Source organism: Branchiostoma floridae, chromosome 13 (genome assembly GCF_000003815.2).
Source record: "Branchiostoma floridae strain S238N-H82 chromosome 13, Bfl_VNyyK, whole genome shotgun sequence".
Classification (NCBI taxonomy): Eukaryota; Metazoa; Chordata; class Leptocardii; order Amphioxiformes; family Branchiostomatidae; genus Branchiostoma; species Branchiostoma floridae.
The window spans coordinates 11,952,750-11,969,873 of NC_049991.1; positions in this window are offsets into that span (position 1 = coordinate 11,952,750).

Below are 17,124 nucleotides of genomic sequence, written 5' to 3' on the forward strand. Positions count from 1 at the left end.
CCTTCTTGTCTCAGTTGGTTTTATTGGAGTTGAGTGCTGCAATTTGACAGGCTAGTATAGTCATCAGGGAACAGAGACACACTTGGCAACCATGTGGAAATTAGCAGTAACAAAACTAGTAAGCCCTACAGTATTGTGGGCCCGAACACTTCAGGTTATGCATAACAATAGCCTTTTAACGATTCGGCTATCAACAAGGGCTTCCCTGAATACACTTGGGAAACAAGCAGTAAATAACTTATCAAATCAAGGGCCAGAGAAACCTGTCAAACTTTGTTCCTCTCACAACTTCTCAGGTAACTTAACATCTTAAACATTTGGCAGAAAGTGTTTGACCATGGTGGGAAGAAATGTTTTGTGCCAAAAATTTGAGATTTACTGGAAGCTTTTACAAGGTATTGAAGACAGATGCAAGAAGGGGGCACCAATTTGCAGAGCTGAGGCTGCAGTTATTCCAGAAGGAGGGTCTCCTGTGACGGGGCATGAATACTAAACATGTGATTTGTAACAAGACAATTATACAGGGGATAACAAAAGACATGGGGTAGCAGAGATCTGGTCAGTGCCAAGCCATTTCTGTCTCGTGCCAGATTGGTTTCCTGTTCTTTGGCCAGAAAAGGTTCAAAGTGAGAACGCAGGTGGGCTTGCTGGGCCCGAAATATCAAAACCTCTGAGAAGGAAAGAGTAGGGGGTGACTCGCATGACATTACCATGGATCCAGTTGACAGCTACATAATAGGCCAGTGCAGTAACTTGACAAAACACTTACTGCATGAGAAAACCAAGGCATCGTATAACCAAAAGGACCATTTTAGTAACTGCCAGTGGGAACTTCTAGGAGAATTCAGTTCCCAAACCAGCTTATTACATAGGAGGAAGAGTCTGTCTAAGTTTCTTGATGTTACAAGGATATGTTTATGTAGACAGGGCAGGCTATGGAGAAGACACCAAGCTAGACAGGGTGCAGTGAATGTCCCACCCCCCTCTTACAGGGCCGGTAGGGGACAAAGGTCCCCGTGGGTTATACTGGCATCCGTTTACATGTCCCAAACCCGACCCCCTGCACTACTGTGCCAACTAATGCAGGGGACTGTTGTTCCAAGCAACACTGTTTTTGTAAGTCCACTAATGTTGGGCCTGCTAGTGGAAATCTAAGTCAACGTCAAGGGGCTGGACTGCCATTCAATCCCACGTGTTGGCCATGTTTGCTAAATAGAACTGGGAAGTGTAGAGTTTGCTGTACACAACTTATGTCATCCTTTCTACTTATAGTAACAACTGCATGGTGCCAACTGAAGAGCGCCCTCCCGTCTCTCTCTCTCTCTCTCCCTTCATGTAGGACAGGGACTGGGGAACTGAAGCGGCTACTTTCAGTACTTCCTAAATCGTGCATGGCAGGGCTACTTCTCTCTGAAAACAGACATGACCACTCTAACCTGTTGTCCTTGCTGGTCTATTGGCAAGAGGCTGTGCAATCTGCCAATGTAAAGCAACCTTCTAGAACATTATGGGGTATTTTTAAACCAGCTTCAGTAAAGAATACAAACAGTTGGAGGTGCTGGTGGCTTTTCTGCCCCTATTTACTAGTTTGTAGACAACTGTCAATAAATAAAACAGTTTAGGTCATGCATGCCCCCAGGTATCATATTTATTAGTGGTGTCACCCTTTTGTTTGTGTGGAGAGCATTTTATTGTAGGTGTTGATTGCAGGTTGTTTTGCATTCTTAAGAGCCTGAATCTACAAAAGTAGACCTCTTTCCTGTTTTCAAAAATTAAAGCTATGTGTATGGTTATAGGATAAATCACATGATATGGATTATGGGTGTGTTCTGTTCCATAATATGTTTCCTGTTTCGCTGCCACTCAAAATCATTCTGACGTGAAATCCCTTCTGCAAATATAAAACACTTCGGACCCTCTCTTTGCTCTGGTGGCTGTGGTAGCCCCTACACCAGAGCACAGGTGTACCATAAAATGTGCGAGGAAAATATTTCATAAGTTGGTAGTACTGTCACTGTGGTTGAACTTTTTCACAAGGAAGTGGTATCTCTTCAGCTGGCACAAGTCCAGGTACCCCATTCAGCACAAATACCCTGCCATGACTTCACCAACCATAAATCAGACTCAACCATCACCAGAACCAAAAGTTTGGCCACCTTCACACAATCTATGTGCAAAATTATGGAAATCTTGAACATGCACAATACAGAGAAGTTCCTTTCCATTGTTCTCAAAACAAAGATTATGGCTACAAAGTCAGAATTGCTGAAAAAGTTTCAAGGATTCATCATGCAATATTCATTGCCTTGGCCAAAAAAGCAGGAAAACACCCAACAGCTTCCTGTGACCCAAATCAAAGTTTGTGAATGGAGGGGTCAGGGGTGATTAGTTAGGCAACCTTGGGTCAGAACTCTGTAAAGGGAAACTTGGCTCAGACTGCCAATTCACTGGTGATTCATCCTGGAGAGATGAAAGGAAGAGGACTATGAACCAAACTCCTCAGGGAAGCCATGGAAACCACAATCATCTGATGACTGCCAGAACACGCACATGTCTGCAATATGCATAGGAGATGCACACCACGAAACTGAACAAAACTTGAGCGATGTTAGATAGCACTTGTGGATATGCGCTTGCCCTAAGGTACATTTCCAGTCCCTTGCCACCTTTACTACAGAATTCTAGAGGCTAATGACATCTCTAGAGGACATATATGACAGACACAATACTTGTGAGGGACAAGCATCCTGCCCACTATTAATAGCTGTGATTCAGTACAGCAGCCTGTCTGCATGTCTCTGCCATGTGGACTCAGGGCAACACTTGTTGGTGATGTGTTCCCTGATATGGAAGCTAGGGTGACCCCTGGGTCAGGGGATGTGTCAGAAAGGATCCCCAGGGTGGGGACAGCTGAGGGGGTCAGGTTACTCATTTGTTGGCCCAGGTCCCATTCATCATCTGTGTGAGCCATCAGGTTCAACACATGCACATCACAGTTTCATGTGCTGCAAATTATGGAGATGTGAAAGATGGTGGACATACAATAGACTATATTAGAACTTAAAGTGTAGGTAGGAAGCAGAAGTTGGATCATTGCTTCTGTAATTAAGGGCTATTCTTAAACCACATCAATTTATATTGCATAATACAAAACTAGAGTAATATGCAACGATCACTAGTGTCTAGTAGCCATTTAAATCCTAAGGTATAAAATTATTTTAGCATTCTTCTATTTCTTTTTATCATTTTCTAATCATGAATAAGATGACACAATCATTGCACTTTCAGTTAAACAAGAATACTAAAATATCAGTGCAGAAGGATACACAAGCAAGAAGCAGGCCATTAACAAGGGCAATAATTGTACTTCTATTACTCTATGTTTCAGTGCTATTATACTTTTAACTGACTTAAAAGTGAAATACCCACAATTGCATTACACTGTACTTATGAAGCATGAGATTATAGATTTTGTGATTAGGCTCTTGTATAGCCTGGATACCATACCCCAACCTCAAAAATATCTTTTGTGTTCTGCACGATAGATACTTGAGATCAGGCTGGGGTTTGGTAACCAGGCTAGCTCTGGTATAACCTTGGGATAGTTCAAAGACTTGGATGGCGTATATTATAACCGGAAGTGAGTAAAAAGCCAGGTTCTGTGGGCAGGAAGACATGTTGTTCCAAGGCAGGAGTGACAGCACCTCTAGGGGGACCCAGCACACAGGGGCCTTCTCAGGACCTGTCCCAACACACAACACAAATTGTCAAAACAGTGCCTGACCAGAAACCGGAACCACTAAGGCCAACTGGGCATCCCTTTTACACTTGATCATGACTTCCAGTGGCAAGCCTGAGATCTGGAGTTTGGCACCATGCCTGAAGCGGGCCACTCAAGGCTGAACAGTGTATACTAGCCTTCATCTGTTATTATAATGTTTCCACTTACAAAAACTTGGACTCCCATTAGTCTGTCCCTGACATACTATACAGCTTGGGGATAACTTGAAGATACATGTTATCAAAAGTTTGAATGTGGTTTATCAATTTAAGATGTCCAAACAATAAAAGGTACATTTTACTTCATCAAATGAAGAAAAAAAATACTTCTGTTCCAGGGGGACATACATATATGTGTCCCTTCACAGATGGAAAAGTTTTGACCATGAACTAATCTACTTACTAATACCTGCCTACCTACAATACTTCACCCATGGGAAGTCCAAATGAGATTTTCTCATTTGGAAAATCCAAAGTCACAAACAACAAAAGAGCGAGATCCCATCAATAACACAGGATTTCCAAATAAAGTTTTCGCATCAAACATAATTGACTTTCGGTAGACTTCAAGGGAAATGAGTAACACAGATGTAACACCAATTATGCAAATCAAGTCACCTGTCAAGAGTTGCAGGTGACACCTGCACAGTGGTCACACCTGGACTCCTGCGGTTTGTGATCTAAGACCCTAACTTGTTGGATTGACACCTAGCAATCCTCATCCAGCTTTGATCTTGACTGTACATCACTGAACTTACTGAACTGATCTATACACCTGAGTGATACATGCTACACCAACAAAGGTGTTCTCCCCACTGAGTGTTAACGGATATGAAAGCGAGGATTGACAACAGGAAGTCAAGATATTCCTGTAATTATTTTCATAAAACAGAATAGAAGCTTGACTGTCCTCCCAGTCAGTGCTGTTGGTTCTGGGAAAGGCACTGGCACTGACACACACCAGACACAGTTGACCTCCAAAAGTTAAGTGCAATGTCAAGTCAATATTATTGATTAGAGGAACACAACAGAAGTTTGTATCCTGCTTCCTGTGTGAGTGAAAGATCTGGCAGTGTTACAACAGCGCTGTGTGGCTCATATACCGCAGTGTCGCTTCAGGTGCAGAAAACCACGCTAATTATTCAATATCCACTACAGATCAGTTGAAAGAAATTCAAAATGGTGGCCCGAGCTGTATATTTCTATGGCACAAAAGAAGTGGCAAGTTTATTTACTTAATTAGGAATGTCAGTGTACCCCTTAGTCGGCCAACCTAGCAGGCCTTAAGAAGACTTACTGACAATAAAACTGGCTTGGGACTGTTTATGTTGGTGGAAGAAGACAAACAGTTGTCAAAAGTACAAACTAGGACACCTCGCCTCCCCCCCTTTCCATGTTTGCCTAACTGTGTGACTGGCCATTGCTGCCCACTCATGTTTGTGATGGATGGGGTCTTTCCCCCTCCAGGCTCATAGTGCACACTGTTGCCCTGGCAACCCTGACCCCTCTGACCCCTGCTGTGACAAACCCTGGGGTCCCCTTGCCAGGTGTGCACTGAACTTGCCAGGCTGGCCACTCCTTTACCTTTCCAGCTACACTCACCACTTCTTACTACTATCTAACCTGTAAATACTACAGTCTACCCTTACCAAACTGTTCAACTTCATCAAGGAAAGTTGGAACAGAAAAAAATCTTTAACCTCTCAATTAGGTTCAGCCAAGTGGCTGGGCATGACTTCCCTATTATGTATGTGAACTGGTTGACAATACAATTGATAGCAAAGTCAACATAGCATGAACAAGCACATGCATGAATGAAAGTGCTGCAAAACTTATGGAAATCATGGGCCCTCTATGAAATTGTAGCCTAAGTACATAAGTACCCTTGTCATGATAATAAGGGTAATTGTTGCTTTTGAGTAAGACCCTGTGTTGGTATTTGCTGTGCCAGCGACAGTTTCAGCAGAAAAATTATAATCTAGGGGGAAACAAATCACTTTCAACAACCTTCCTTTCATATGCTAATGTAATTACAACCATTGCTTGAAGCCATCTTGTCTTGCCTGGCTGCACAACATGGGCTAATCTTGCCCAATCTCTTTCAGTAAACTGCCCGGGTGGCTGTGGGGTTGCCCAGGGTGCACAAAACATATTTGCCATATTCTGCTTGATGTCATTTATCGCTTTTCACTTTGTTTGAAACAGTGGGAGGTACTTCTCTTGTCCTACCCAGCATACAAAAAACTTCAATTCAAATTTCAATGATCAGAGGGAGGGAGGACACCAAATGAAGTTACAAGAGTTGTCTGTGAGGATATTTCACAATCATAGTTTGCAGAATGTCCCGTCAATCATCTTGTAATGAGGTGAACCCCTCTGGGGCCCCTTCTTCGTAATAAACTCTGATCACATTTTCTCTGTTCCCAAGTTTATTTTTCAAAGAGACAGTTCAGTGCAAGAGCATCCATGACAACTTACCGTGCTGCAAGTACATTTGCACAAAGTGATAATGTTATATGTGGCAAGCTTACAACCCAACATACAAAGAAATGGGCATAATGACTGCATGTGTAAGAGAAGATGACCTTGCTTGTTAGGACAAAAGCTTACGATCTTGCCTAAGGCCACCAGTAAATCCAGCTGATCCTTCACATTTTATGGCTAAGTAGTTGAATGTTTTGGTGACATAAAGCATAAAACGTAAACATTACACCATCTGTTGATAGAAGTAGTGACACATAATTACAATTCAAGTTACTCACAGGTGAGATCATAAGTCTCTACTGGTCTGTGTCAATACTATTTTTTCAAAAACTTTCAGAGTTTGACATCAACCAGAAGGGAACAGAGATTAAAGTTGTCAGATTTACATTGTGAACACCTGTGAGACACACCTGGTCATTGTGTCACCTGAAACTGTCAGGTACATTCACACCTTACCAAGAAAGGTGTTTTGTATCAAAATAAAACCCTAAAAGAACTGCTGTGAAATATTTCGGTTGAGTAGAATTGAGGACTTAAAAAATGTAATAAAAATGGGAAAAAATTATATTTTAATTGTCATATCTGGGCCACGGGGTTAACATGTAATTATGGTCATATCTCAAACCATTCTATTCAGTCACCACTAAGCATTATGAGCTCATTGGTATACCTCCTCATGTATACCAAGGTAGTTTGACACTACAAGACCCAAATGCATCAATGCATCTAAATGACAAGTCCACAAGGCACTGACAATGCAGCAGTAGTTGTTTTGGGTTCTTATACACTTGATCAAGCATTCACGTGGGATTATATACCAATAATTGCTTATACGCAAGCTATGGAATATTTATTCTTTATGCAGCTGACCCCCTTTTCCCTCCCCAAACCCTCTCCACTAAAATCACACACTCTTGAGCTTGGCAGGAAATCAAAATCAATACCTCAAACAAGTCCCACCCAAAGAGGTTTAAAGATTTGTTGTTTTGCTGGGCCATTTATCTAAGCTAAAGTGCACAGTGTGTCAACAGTCCAACTTGAGATAATATGGGGTGACTTGCCAGCATAAGGCTCACATTGAGCGGCTTAGTGACACAACCAAGCAACCTTGCTCCATTTCAAAATGTACAAAACCGCCTTTGCAAACAAGAACATGATAGCTATGTCAACAAAAATGGTAATATTGGCCATCATATACATGGTACGAAAAGTTGAACCAACAAAAAAGATATACTTCAGAAGATCCTGTTAGGGGATAGCTTTGTTTTGATTTGGTACCAATCCGGCTTTGCGTTTCTTCCAAGCCACTCAAAACTAAGACGGCACTAGGTTCCAAGATTTTTTGAGGTTTGCTAAAGGTAACATGAAACTCTAACTGGCATAATTGTATACCCAAATTTTCTCTCTCTCTCTATATATATATATATGAGCATTTCCTCAGAAGTGACTGTAGTGGTTTGGATACTTTCCATGTCACAAAGTTTCTGATTTTTACAAGCTGCACACGGGCCAGACATAAACACAGAATATGTAAGTGAATATATTCACAGACATGAACACAGAATATATAGATGAATATATTCAGTATTTCTTTCACTAAACTTCTGACTAACATCTCTTCTGCATTTCATTGCCAATATCCAAATTCAATATTGCAATAAATACAGATGGATAAGTCCTCTGATCCTTCCTGGCACTGACTGGTGCATATGAGTATGACCTGTCTTATTGTGGTCATATAACTACATATAACTTAGTATAAGAAAAATTATCAACATTTTCAACTGATTTTTTTCTAACTTGCTACCTTCCCAGTCAGTATATTAATGCTTAAGTGGTGGCAAAATATCAATGAGTACTTATAAATAAATTAAGGTTTGAAAACTGTTGTCTCTCTCCCTCATTCTTTGACATACATTTGTAAGAACCAGTTAGTCAATTTGAAATGGCCTGAGGCGTCTGAGTACTGCAGACCTCTGTAGTTTATTTCAGCAGTTTATTCTGACAACAGGTCATTCCCTGGTCAGTTTCCCCTGTTCTAGAAGTGGAAATGAAGGTGTTCTCTTCCCTAATGGAGAAACAAAAGGCCTGAGTAGAACCAGGTGAATAGAGGGGAGGTCAGAGGGACAAACAAACTTTGCTACAAAACCCCTGGACCCAGCCCACGAGATCAAAGCCACACGTCTTTCACCAGGGCTCTGTATGTGCGGGAACAAAAAAATGATTTCCGGATCTGTGGATGGGTGACATTGTGCTGGGATTGGCATGGCTCCAAATGTTGAGATCACGTTTTGCAGGGCCCCAGTCAGACCAATTAGCCACGTCCCATGAAAAGGTAAATAGTCTGAAAGCAGTACTGGACCCATTACATCACACCCAGGCCTTCTCAGGTTCACAGGACTGCTACCAGATGCCTGCCCCCCTCCCCTTCAGAGGTGCTGAGCAGTGTAAACACAGACAGGCAAAATGTGAAGTAATCCGCCCTGGCCCTGCTTTCTCAGGGCGTAACCTCCATGGGAGAATGAAAACACGACCAACTGAAAACACTCAGACTATATATAACTGTGTTAACATGGGGGCAGTAGTCAGGCTACCAAGCCAAGTCTGTGTTGAAATGACTTCAAAAGAAGTTGTTTGGTCCCCAAAAGGTGTTGTTCTTCACCTGAAGAACTTGAACCAACAAACTTCATTGCCAAGTCAACTGTGCCGAGAGACCATTGTCAAGGTCTGGTCTGACAACACAGTTCCTCTTTACACTTAAAATTGAGCATTTTCATAACTGGAATTGATCATTTTCTTTTCAATAGTCTGAATAGACAAAATATCAAGACAAATAAATCACAATCAATGGCTTCAACGTTGTTCAACTCTGGTGTTATTTAGTAAATTACACAAAATTGCACAGACAACAGATTTTTTAGACTACAGATTTGGGGACTGTAAAGAAATATTCTTTTTCTTATTAGAAAATTTGCATGGTACTATTTGCTGCAGTTCAAAAACTGAAGACTGAAGAAGCCCGACAGTTAAATCACCATCTTAAGACAATTCATTATTTTTAGATACTACCTTAAATGTACCATATTTCCCAGATTGGCTAACTACTCTAGAGGATTTCTGTAAAAACTAGTGGAACTTTGTCATTTTTGCCTAACTTTACAACCTCAAGAGTCACCTGTGCCTCCTTTTATCCCTTCTACATTACCCAGGTAGTAACAACAAGAACAACACCTGATCCTACACAGAACCCAGACACATAATCCTCTCCCACTCCAGACAAGCTATTAATGGACACCTTTGCAAGGCGTCTAAAAATGGGGATATCCAAGAAAGGGTGCTTGTGGTCACACTATACCCCAGTCTCTCTCAAGCATGTCCCAGAAAGTAGAACTGTTGAAAGTTGTTTCATGGCTTACATGACAGGATGACCACCCAGATGTTGTAAAAATCAAGAGATAAGTGGCATAGTGACAGAAGAGCACACAGTGGTGTCTCACTTTGCCATTTGATATTGAGGATTATCTTCACACTGGGGGCAAAGTACATGTTATGATTTTGAGCTTGAGGCTTTTTGAGAGTTTTCTTCTTGAGCTTTTAGCAAATTTAGTGATGTCTGGTGGAAGTAGAGTCTGTTCTGGATTTCTTATGTGCTAGACTTCAACCAAACCATAATCTATTTCAAAAAACACAGTAAAAGATGAAAACTTCGAAGGTTACCTATGAGGACAACAGAGGATTGATTTTTAAGGGCGTGTGCATATCTGCAATGCTACTAGAAGTCACTAGATGGCGCTGTTACACTACCAGAAGAAATGATCTCAACCTTACCACAGACACCCTGCAATTCCAACTAGGTCAGTTAGAGAGCACTGCTGCAAGAGTCATAGAGTGACCCAATTTTTACCAAGCACTCACTGTCAGTATTCAACCGACGTATTTTGCATCCTCAAAGTCAAATTGTGATAACATACTACTCCAAAGCCAGCGACAAAACTCTCATTAGCAATTATACTATCTGCAGGTCTTTGTACATCAACTTTTTGGCTTATGATGCTTCTTTGAATGTCTAATTTGTAGGAAAACAATAATCAAAGGAATCAACAATCCATCCTTGATCTCCACGGTAAAAGTCTATTATGTTCTTTAAAATGGTGGACGTAGCTGAATCTCCAAGCAGATGATAGGATGGAAGATAGTAACGTTTTCTTACTGTGATTCTCTAACAATCTATACATTGCAAGGCACTTAGGCAGGCAGTAAGAAAACATTTTGATTTTCCCCCTAACATCTGCTTGGAGATTACTGGTAGGTATAGATTTGATTTCATAGCCCTCTTCCCTACTCCAGCAGTGGAAAAAGCTTTTTATATTGTGCTCATTACACTTCAAGCATACCTGGTTAGGCCCTGAATTACTTTGGACATATTTTGTAGGCGTCTTACTTGTGTTGGCCAATTTTTTTCTGGAAGGCCAAATATATACTAAGAAAGTATGTACTAAGAGAAATAGAATAGAAAGGCTGACGAAATCCTAAAAACACATCCAAAACTAAACTAGCCTGAGTATCAGCCTTGTTAGTACAGTGAACTAGGCTCAGGCTCAACAGGTTGATGGAAAAATAGAAGAAATTGGCCAAATACTGACAGTAGACATATAACACACCAGAGGAATGAGGTGGCTGATGAGTACGATTTGCAACCTAGGTAGCATTGTACTAGTACAAATATCTACTATTTTTCCAGCAACCTGTGTAGCCTGGTAGAGGCTGGTCCACAAGAAGCCTAAGGCCTAACCAGGCAAGTGATGAAGTATGAGCGTTTCCCAAACTGGCAGGTGTGGACATGTGAACCCTACATACCAGGCCAGGACCACTGCTGTCTGACACTATGGTAACCACAGGGCAGGGCCACAAGGGTACATACATGCTGGTATGTACACCAGATGGGAACACCATGTTTCTCTTTTGTGTGCTGACTAGTGTATAAAATGGAGTTCTATGTTACACATGTATCAAACCAGCAACAGAACACAGAGTCAAATGATTCAGAACGAACAACATCAGTGACATATCAACACAGCTGGGTGCATACCTTTGATAAACAAGGCTTCAATTATGAGAGGTTTAATAACAGTGACAGTCACGGTGATGTATTTACAGAGATACAGCAGGCCAGGATCAATGGCAATGATTGACGGGCATCATTTCCTTGAGGTAGTTCTATTACCTTACGATCCCTATTAATAGTATTATAAGCTGCTAACAGACAGGTGAGGTGAACAGATAAAAAGGTGTAGCAAAATGAATGAAAAACACCAATTGAAAAGCACTATTTTACAAGCTGATATACGTAACTTGCCTAGGGAACATCGTATGGAACACTAAGTCATATGATCCTTCATGAAACAGCACTGAGGAAAAGAAAAGAAAAAACAAGTTCGGAAAAAGAAAAAAAAAGGCACTACAGTACCGGGAATTAATCATTCAAGTCTGTCATTCCATTTTCAGGCACAATATTTTTGGCCCCAAAATTAAAGCATCACAGGTTTTCCATTGTCTAAAAGTACAATATTTTAATATCATGAAGATTGCAAATTGATAATTTGTAACAATACTTACTTTTTGTTTAAATTTGGGTCACGGAAAAAATGGACTGGGCTTTTGACACCTTTTTGATTTAAAATATTGTGATGTTTTACTTTATTTTATGGCTAATCTTATGAAATAGAGATAAAAGCCCAACATATCCATAGTATAGACAAGTCAAGTGACACTTTTCTACTGTGAAAGAAAGAACAAGCAGCAGAATTCTCCCAAAGCCTTTTGCAAACATTCCAAAATCCATAGTTGTTACTTTGTTGTTTCAAACCAGCCCCACCAAACCCAGTGATGTCATGGCATAGACATGTAATCTCCAACCAGGTCAAAAGACCTTTGTTCATTGCCTGGGGAACATGTTGACTAATTGTCCATACAAATTGGTATTATACACACACATCTTGGCCATGACTGAGAAAAACATTGTTCTATAAATGGAACAAATATGCATACCTAGCCCACCTTAATATCATTAATCATAAAGAAATCAAAACAATCTACTCTATCCAAACACTGCTCTGGTCTAGGAAACCATTGGAAAAAAAATGGGGCATATCTACATCATCAGGACAACACATAATCGTTAGGTACAGAGTTAGCACCCATCCGCCCTCCAAAAAAAATCAGATAACAGCACAAGAGCCCCCACTGTACAGGTAATACTGTATGTCCTCTAGATGACAAACTTGACACATGTTGTCCGCACTTCCTAACAGGAAGCTCTCCTAGTGTATCCACAATAAAGAATAATACTCCATACCCCTCGGCCACTTGACTTGGACTTGTCATGGCATGGTTACCACTAGACCCCTGCGGACCTTTGGTAAGGACTGGCCCGACCCTCTGCCCTGTCTGCCTAGCTTTAAAAAAAGAGTCAGTGTTTTACTTGTAGTGTCAGGGCTCTTGATGGGAGTTATGCTCAGAATGTTGAGCCCAGGTGGCCTATTTCAGCACCCCCCTCCCCATAACAAATGAAGAATTGTACTACTGGAGAGGATTCTCTTACAGGCTCCAGGTCTACTTCCTCCTAGTATCCAATCCAATTGAGAGTGCTGCATACCTTAGTCCGCTTGGGTTACACTGGAGCCTTTGTACCAAAGGGGCTGGGCACAATGCCAGGCCAACACAAGTCAAAAAGTAAAAAGAGGACCACATACCAGAACCCAAGCTGGTCACAAAGCAAAGAGTTTTGGCTATACACACCATGAGGAATTAAGAACAAGGCAGCCTCTCAGCTCCAAACCAACACGCAAAAACACTTCAGGATTTCTACAAAACCTCACCTGTAATTATTTCCTGTACAGAAGCCTACGGAATCAAAGCCCATTGAAAGACAGAGGAACAGTTGGCTGTAAAACGTACATGTCACTCATTGATCTCTAGACAAGTCAGCTATGTCAGATGCAAGCCTGTCCACTGAGGTCAGGGTTTATTCCCTTTTCATGGAAGAGAACAAAATATATATTTCGTTGTCATGTAAAAATTCTGTCCCTGCTTTTGTACATCAGTTGTCGCCCAAATCCCTGTAATTATGGTTAAACGGATCCTTCATTATCCTCATTAAAACAACCTGTCAGCCGGAACAAACGGAGCAAACACTGTCCTCCATTGTGCGGCCACAGAAAATCACAGTTTCCACTGTCTGTACTTTATCCTTGGTGGTCTACATCAACAAACAAGCAAGGAGAACCTACTCACTCCATGAACACGGCCTTCCATACCTGGCTATGAATAAGATCATTGTAGTTGAGCCTGTATTGTATAGCTTTCCTGTTCCCATGCACCACAGGGGAAAACCTTGACCATACTAAACCAGCCTGTGTCCCTTCTGGATTCTGAAAGTCCTTCCCAAACAATTCTCCTTCTGACAAGAACAATCACAAGGCTTGTACCCATCTCCCAGAAGGAAAGTCCAGAGTTACTGAACTCTGGGTGTCCATAACATCCTCTCTTTGCACCTGTAGAGCTGAAAAAAGGCAGTCCAGTCCATCAGAGGAGGCTAGGTCCCTGGAGACCCCACAACAACAGGAGTCACACAATGAAGAATGGAAGCAATGTAGCAGAACATCCCTGCAATGGACATCACATCATCAAACTGCCATTACTACAGGATGTTCTCCCTACACATTTTGTATACAGCATTAGAGGCTTTGCAGGCCTGACACTGAACAGATCTCTGATGTTTACCATAAAGATTAGCACATGGACACATGTAAGCCAGCCAAATGGTCAGATGTGACAGGGACGTCAAAACAGCTCTATCATGCCTCTTCTTATGATTAAAGATGAGGAGGAAAGGGTCTAAAAATACCACACTTCAAACACCTGATACATAAAATATTGTTTACCCAGAAGCAAAGGTAACTACAACTTCCGAAATTATGATATCAATGAATCAACTCAACAGCATCAATGATAATTGATGATGAATAGTTATTCCGCTCTATGAGTTTATGTCATGTTAACCACACGTTAGTGTCAAGGTCGACATGCAGGTGCTCAAGGTAACACATCATATCTGACCTTGAGCCTACCGAAGTGCAGCGGATGTGATATCGGCACCGTTACATCAATCAGCAACAACTTTCGCAACGACTTACTTTTTATCGCCTGGGATATGCGTGGATTACCAAACACTGCAAGACATCTTTTTTCTGTCTACCTTGGCTTCCAGACAGAATTATAGCATTGCAAACAACTCAAACAGAAGGCTGAGAGAAAAACAAGAGTCCAGCACGGGCCTGTTTCACCACTGGTCAACATCGCTGCTTTGTTCTACCCCTCGGCGCGCAAACGTTGTCCCGTGCCACTCGCAAACACACATGGTAGCCAAGGTCCGCATTCCACGCATCCAGCCAACTTTTCTGCATCCAAGAGAGCTCCATAAATCCAGATGAACCCAGCTACCAGTCTCGGGCTGCAGATATTCCAAAATGATCCACTCAGGATGTTGGAAACGGGACCTTCTGTGCATAAATCCTGCACGGTTACAACATACAGGTTGATCTGTAACCTCCGACCGACTGCGAACGTTGGCATCAAGGACATAGCGTTTATTGTGGAAGAGAACAAGGGACTTGTGTCTCTGTTTGCCTAGAGAATTTCTTTGTGACACGAGGCCACGCCCCCTCCGGGGCTCCAGCCGGCCCGTTCTGCCCCGCCATTGGTCAGGGCATGCAAACATTGACATTACCTACATTCCAAGCATTCCCGCCCCACGATAAGAAATAAAGGATCTGTCAGTGGGGTCTGATGAATAGGCCTTGTTGGCCCTCCCCGGTGGTAGGCGCTCCCGCCTTCCCCCTCCCACCCGTGTCAACACTGCCGTACGCACTACAGCGCCATGATTCAGCAATTGTGAACTTCAACTTTGTCCCCATGCGCACCGAAATACCAAACAACAACCGCTTCATTCCGTCTTCGTGATCGGTTAAAAATGCGGAAAAGCAGATCTTTCCGCACTTTGTGAAGAGTCCATTGTCCCGGGCTAAACAAGCCGTGTACTCAGACTGCCCAGTCAAAGACTTCTTTGATACAAGCGTGTGATACAACGTTGATAACATTTTCCACACTCCCCGGTCCCCAGTGCTCTTTGTAAATGTTTTTGGTATCGTGTTTCGGCATCTTGGGGCGATGCGACCAGGCAAGAAAAGGGCAGCTCTGTTTTGCAGAAGAATGGCTGTATTTCATGGTTTTGGGTTGGACAGACGGGGCTAATTCTTATGGACTAGTTCCTAGAAACCTTCCTAGCCAAGAAGAGACAATGTGATCTATGACTCAGACAGTATAACGTTTGATGAAAATCCAAAATGTAAAAGACAGATAATAATTAAGAGGTCAAGGCCGAAATCTAGTTGATGAAGAAAGTCGAATGTACAACTTGATGTAAAGTAAACTTTTCTCATATCCTGTTGGAGTCTGATAGCCATTCCGATCTATTTCTACCGTGCATGCAGTTATTGCAATATCGCTAAGCTTATAATATATAGCATTACACACTCAGCTACAGCGCCCAGTGTCCTTCAATCAATGTGAAGTCATCTTCGGAAAATGACAAACACCAAGGCTAGAACACACAGTGCAAAGCCCACTATGCCAGAGGACTTCATCCCAGATCTACGGCTCACCGTAAACAGGGCGACATTAGAGGGCCGCATGAAAAACAAGATCAAGGTCCACTGATTAGTCGCCCTGTGATTGGTCGAAAGTTTCGGTTGAGTTTCGCGCCAAAAGCGCGGACACAAGAGGCCTATTGTTTATTGTAGTGCCGAAAGACAAACAATGAAATTAGTCAAACATTCGAAACAGTACTGTTGGACAAATAGCTGCGTGCTGTCCAACATCGTAGCGACACTTCAAAGAATTCTTTTCTGTGCTCCAACCCACTTGGGCCTTCTCTTCTGTGGTTCGCTAGCAGCCCGGAATGTCAAGAGCATTGGAACAAGGCAGACCTTTTCAATGACTGGCGCGTTGGGGAGGGGGTGCCCTACTCTCGGCAACATCCTTCCCATCTTTTTGGTAACTTCAGGCTGGGTGGAAACTTCTGACTGCAATAGGTTTCTGAAAGTTTTGACTTCAGCTGTGAACTTGCTACCACCAGCCAAGCCCAGTTCCCCATCTTTGAAAAAAAGAATGAAATCCCCTTACGTAAACATCCCGTCCCACTCCTGAAACCTGGACACGCCACTACAGACAACACAAGCGCAAACACAGCGGAAAATCCCACCGACGGCCATCGGATTGTCTGGGTGATACCTAACCGCACCTTTCTGATACTGTAAAGGTGTGTTTACTCGGTAATAAACCGCTCCTTTCCTACTGAGCTGAGGATGGGAGATTACAAGGCGTATTTGTGGAAGTGACAGTGGAACATAAGTTTTGTAATGTCTTCCGACTTTGGCGATACCAGTATTTCATTACGCTCTGGTATTTGACGTTTTTTATGCGTTTTTGTCGGGTTTTCTACTACTGTGGACATCGTTTTGTTCACCACCGCCACCCAAAAATCCGACAAAAAAGTCGGTGCCCAACCTCTGCTTGGACAGTACATTAATCATCAAAATACAAATTGACTCTTGTGACTGGCAGCTTCCCTGCAACCTTAGCCAAGTTTGTAATGTTAGGCTCTTAAATCCGAGAACCTTCATAGAGACTGGCCAACCGGTGATCTGTACTCACATGTCAATCAAAGTCACTGTCATGTCATCCACCTAATAATCGGCTTATCCCGTGAAGGCTAATGACCTACAAACTTTAAACATTGCG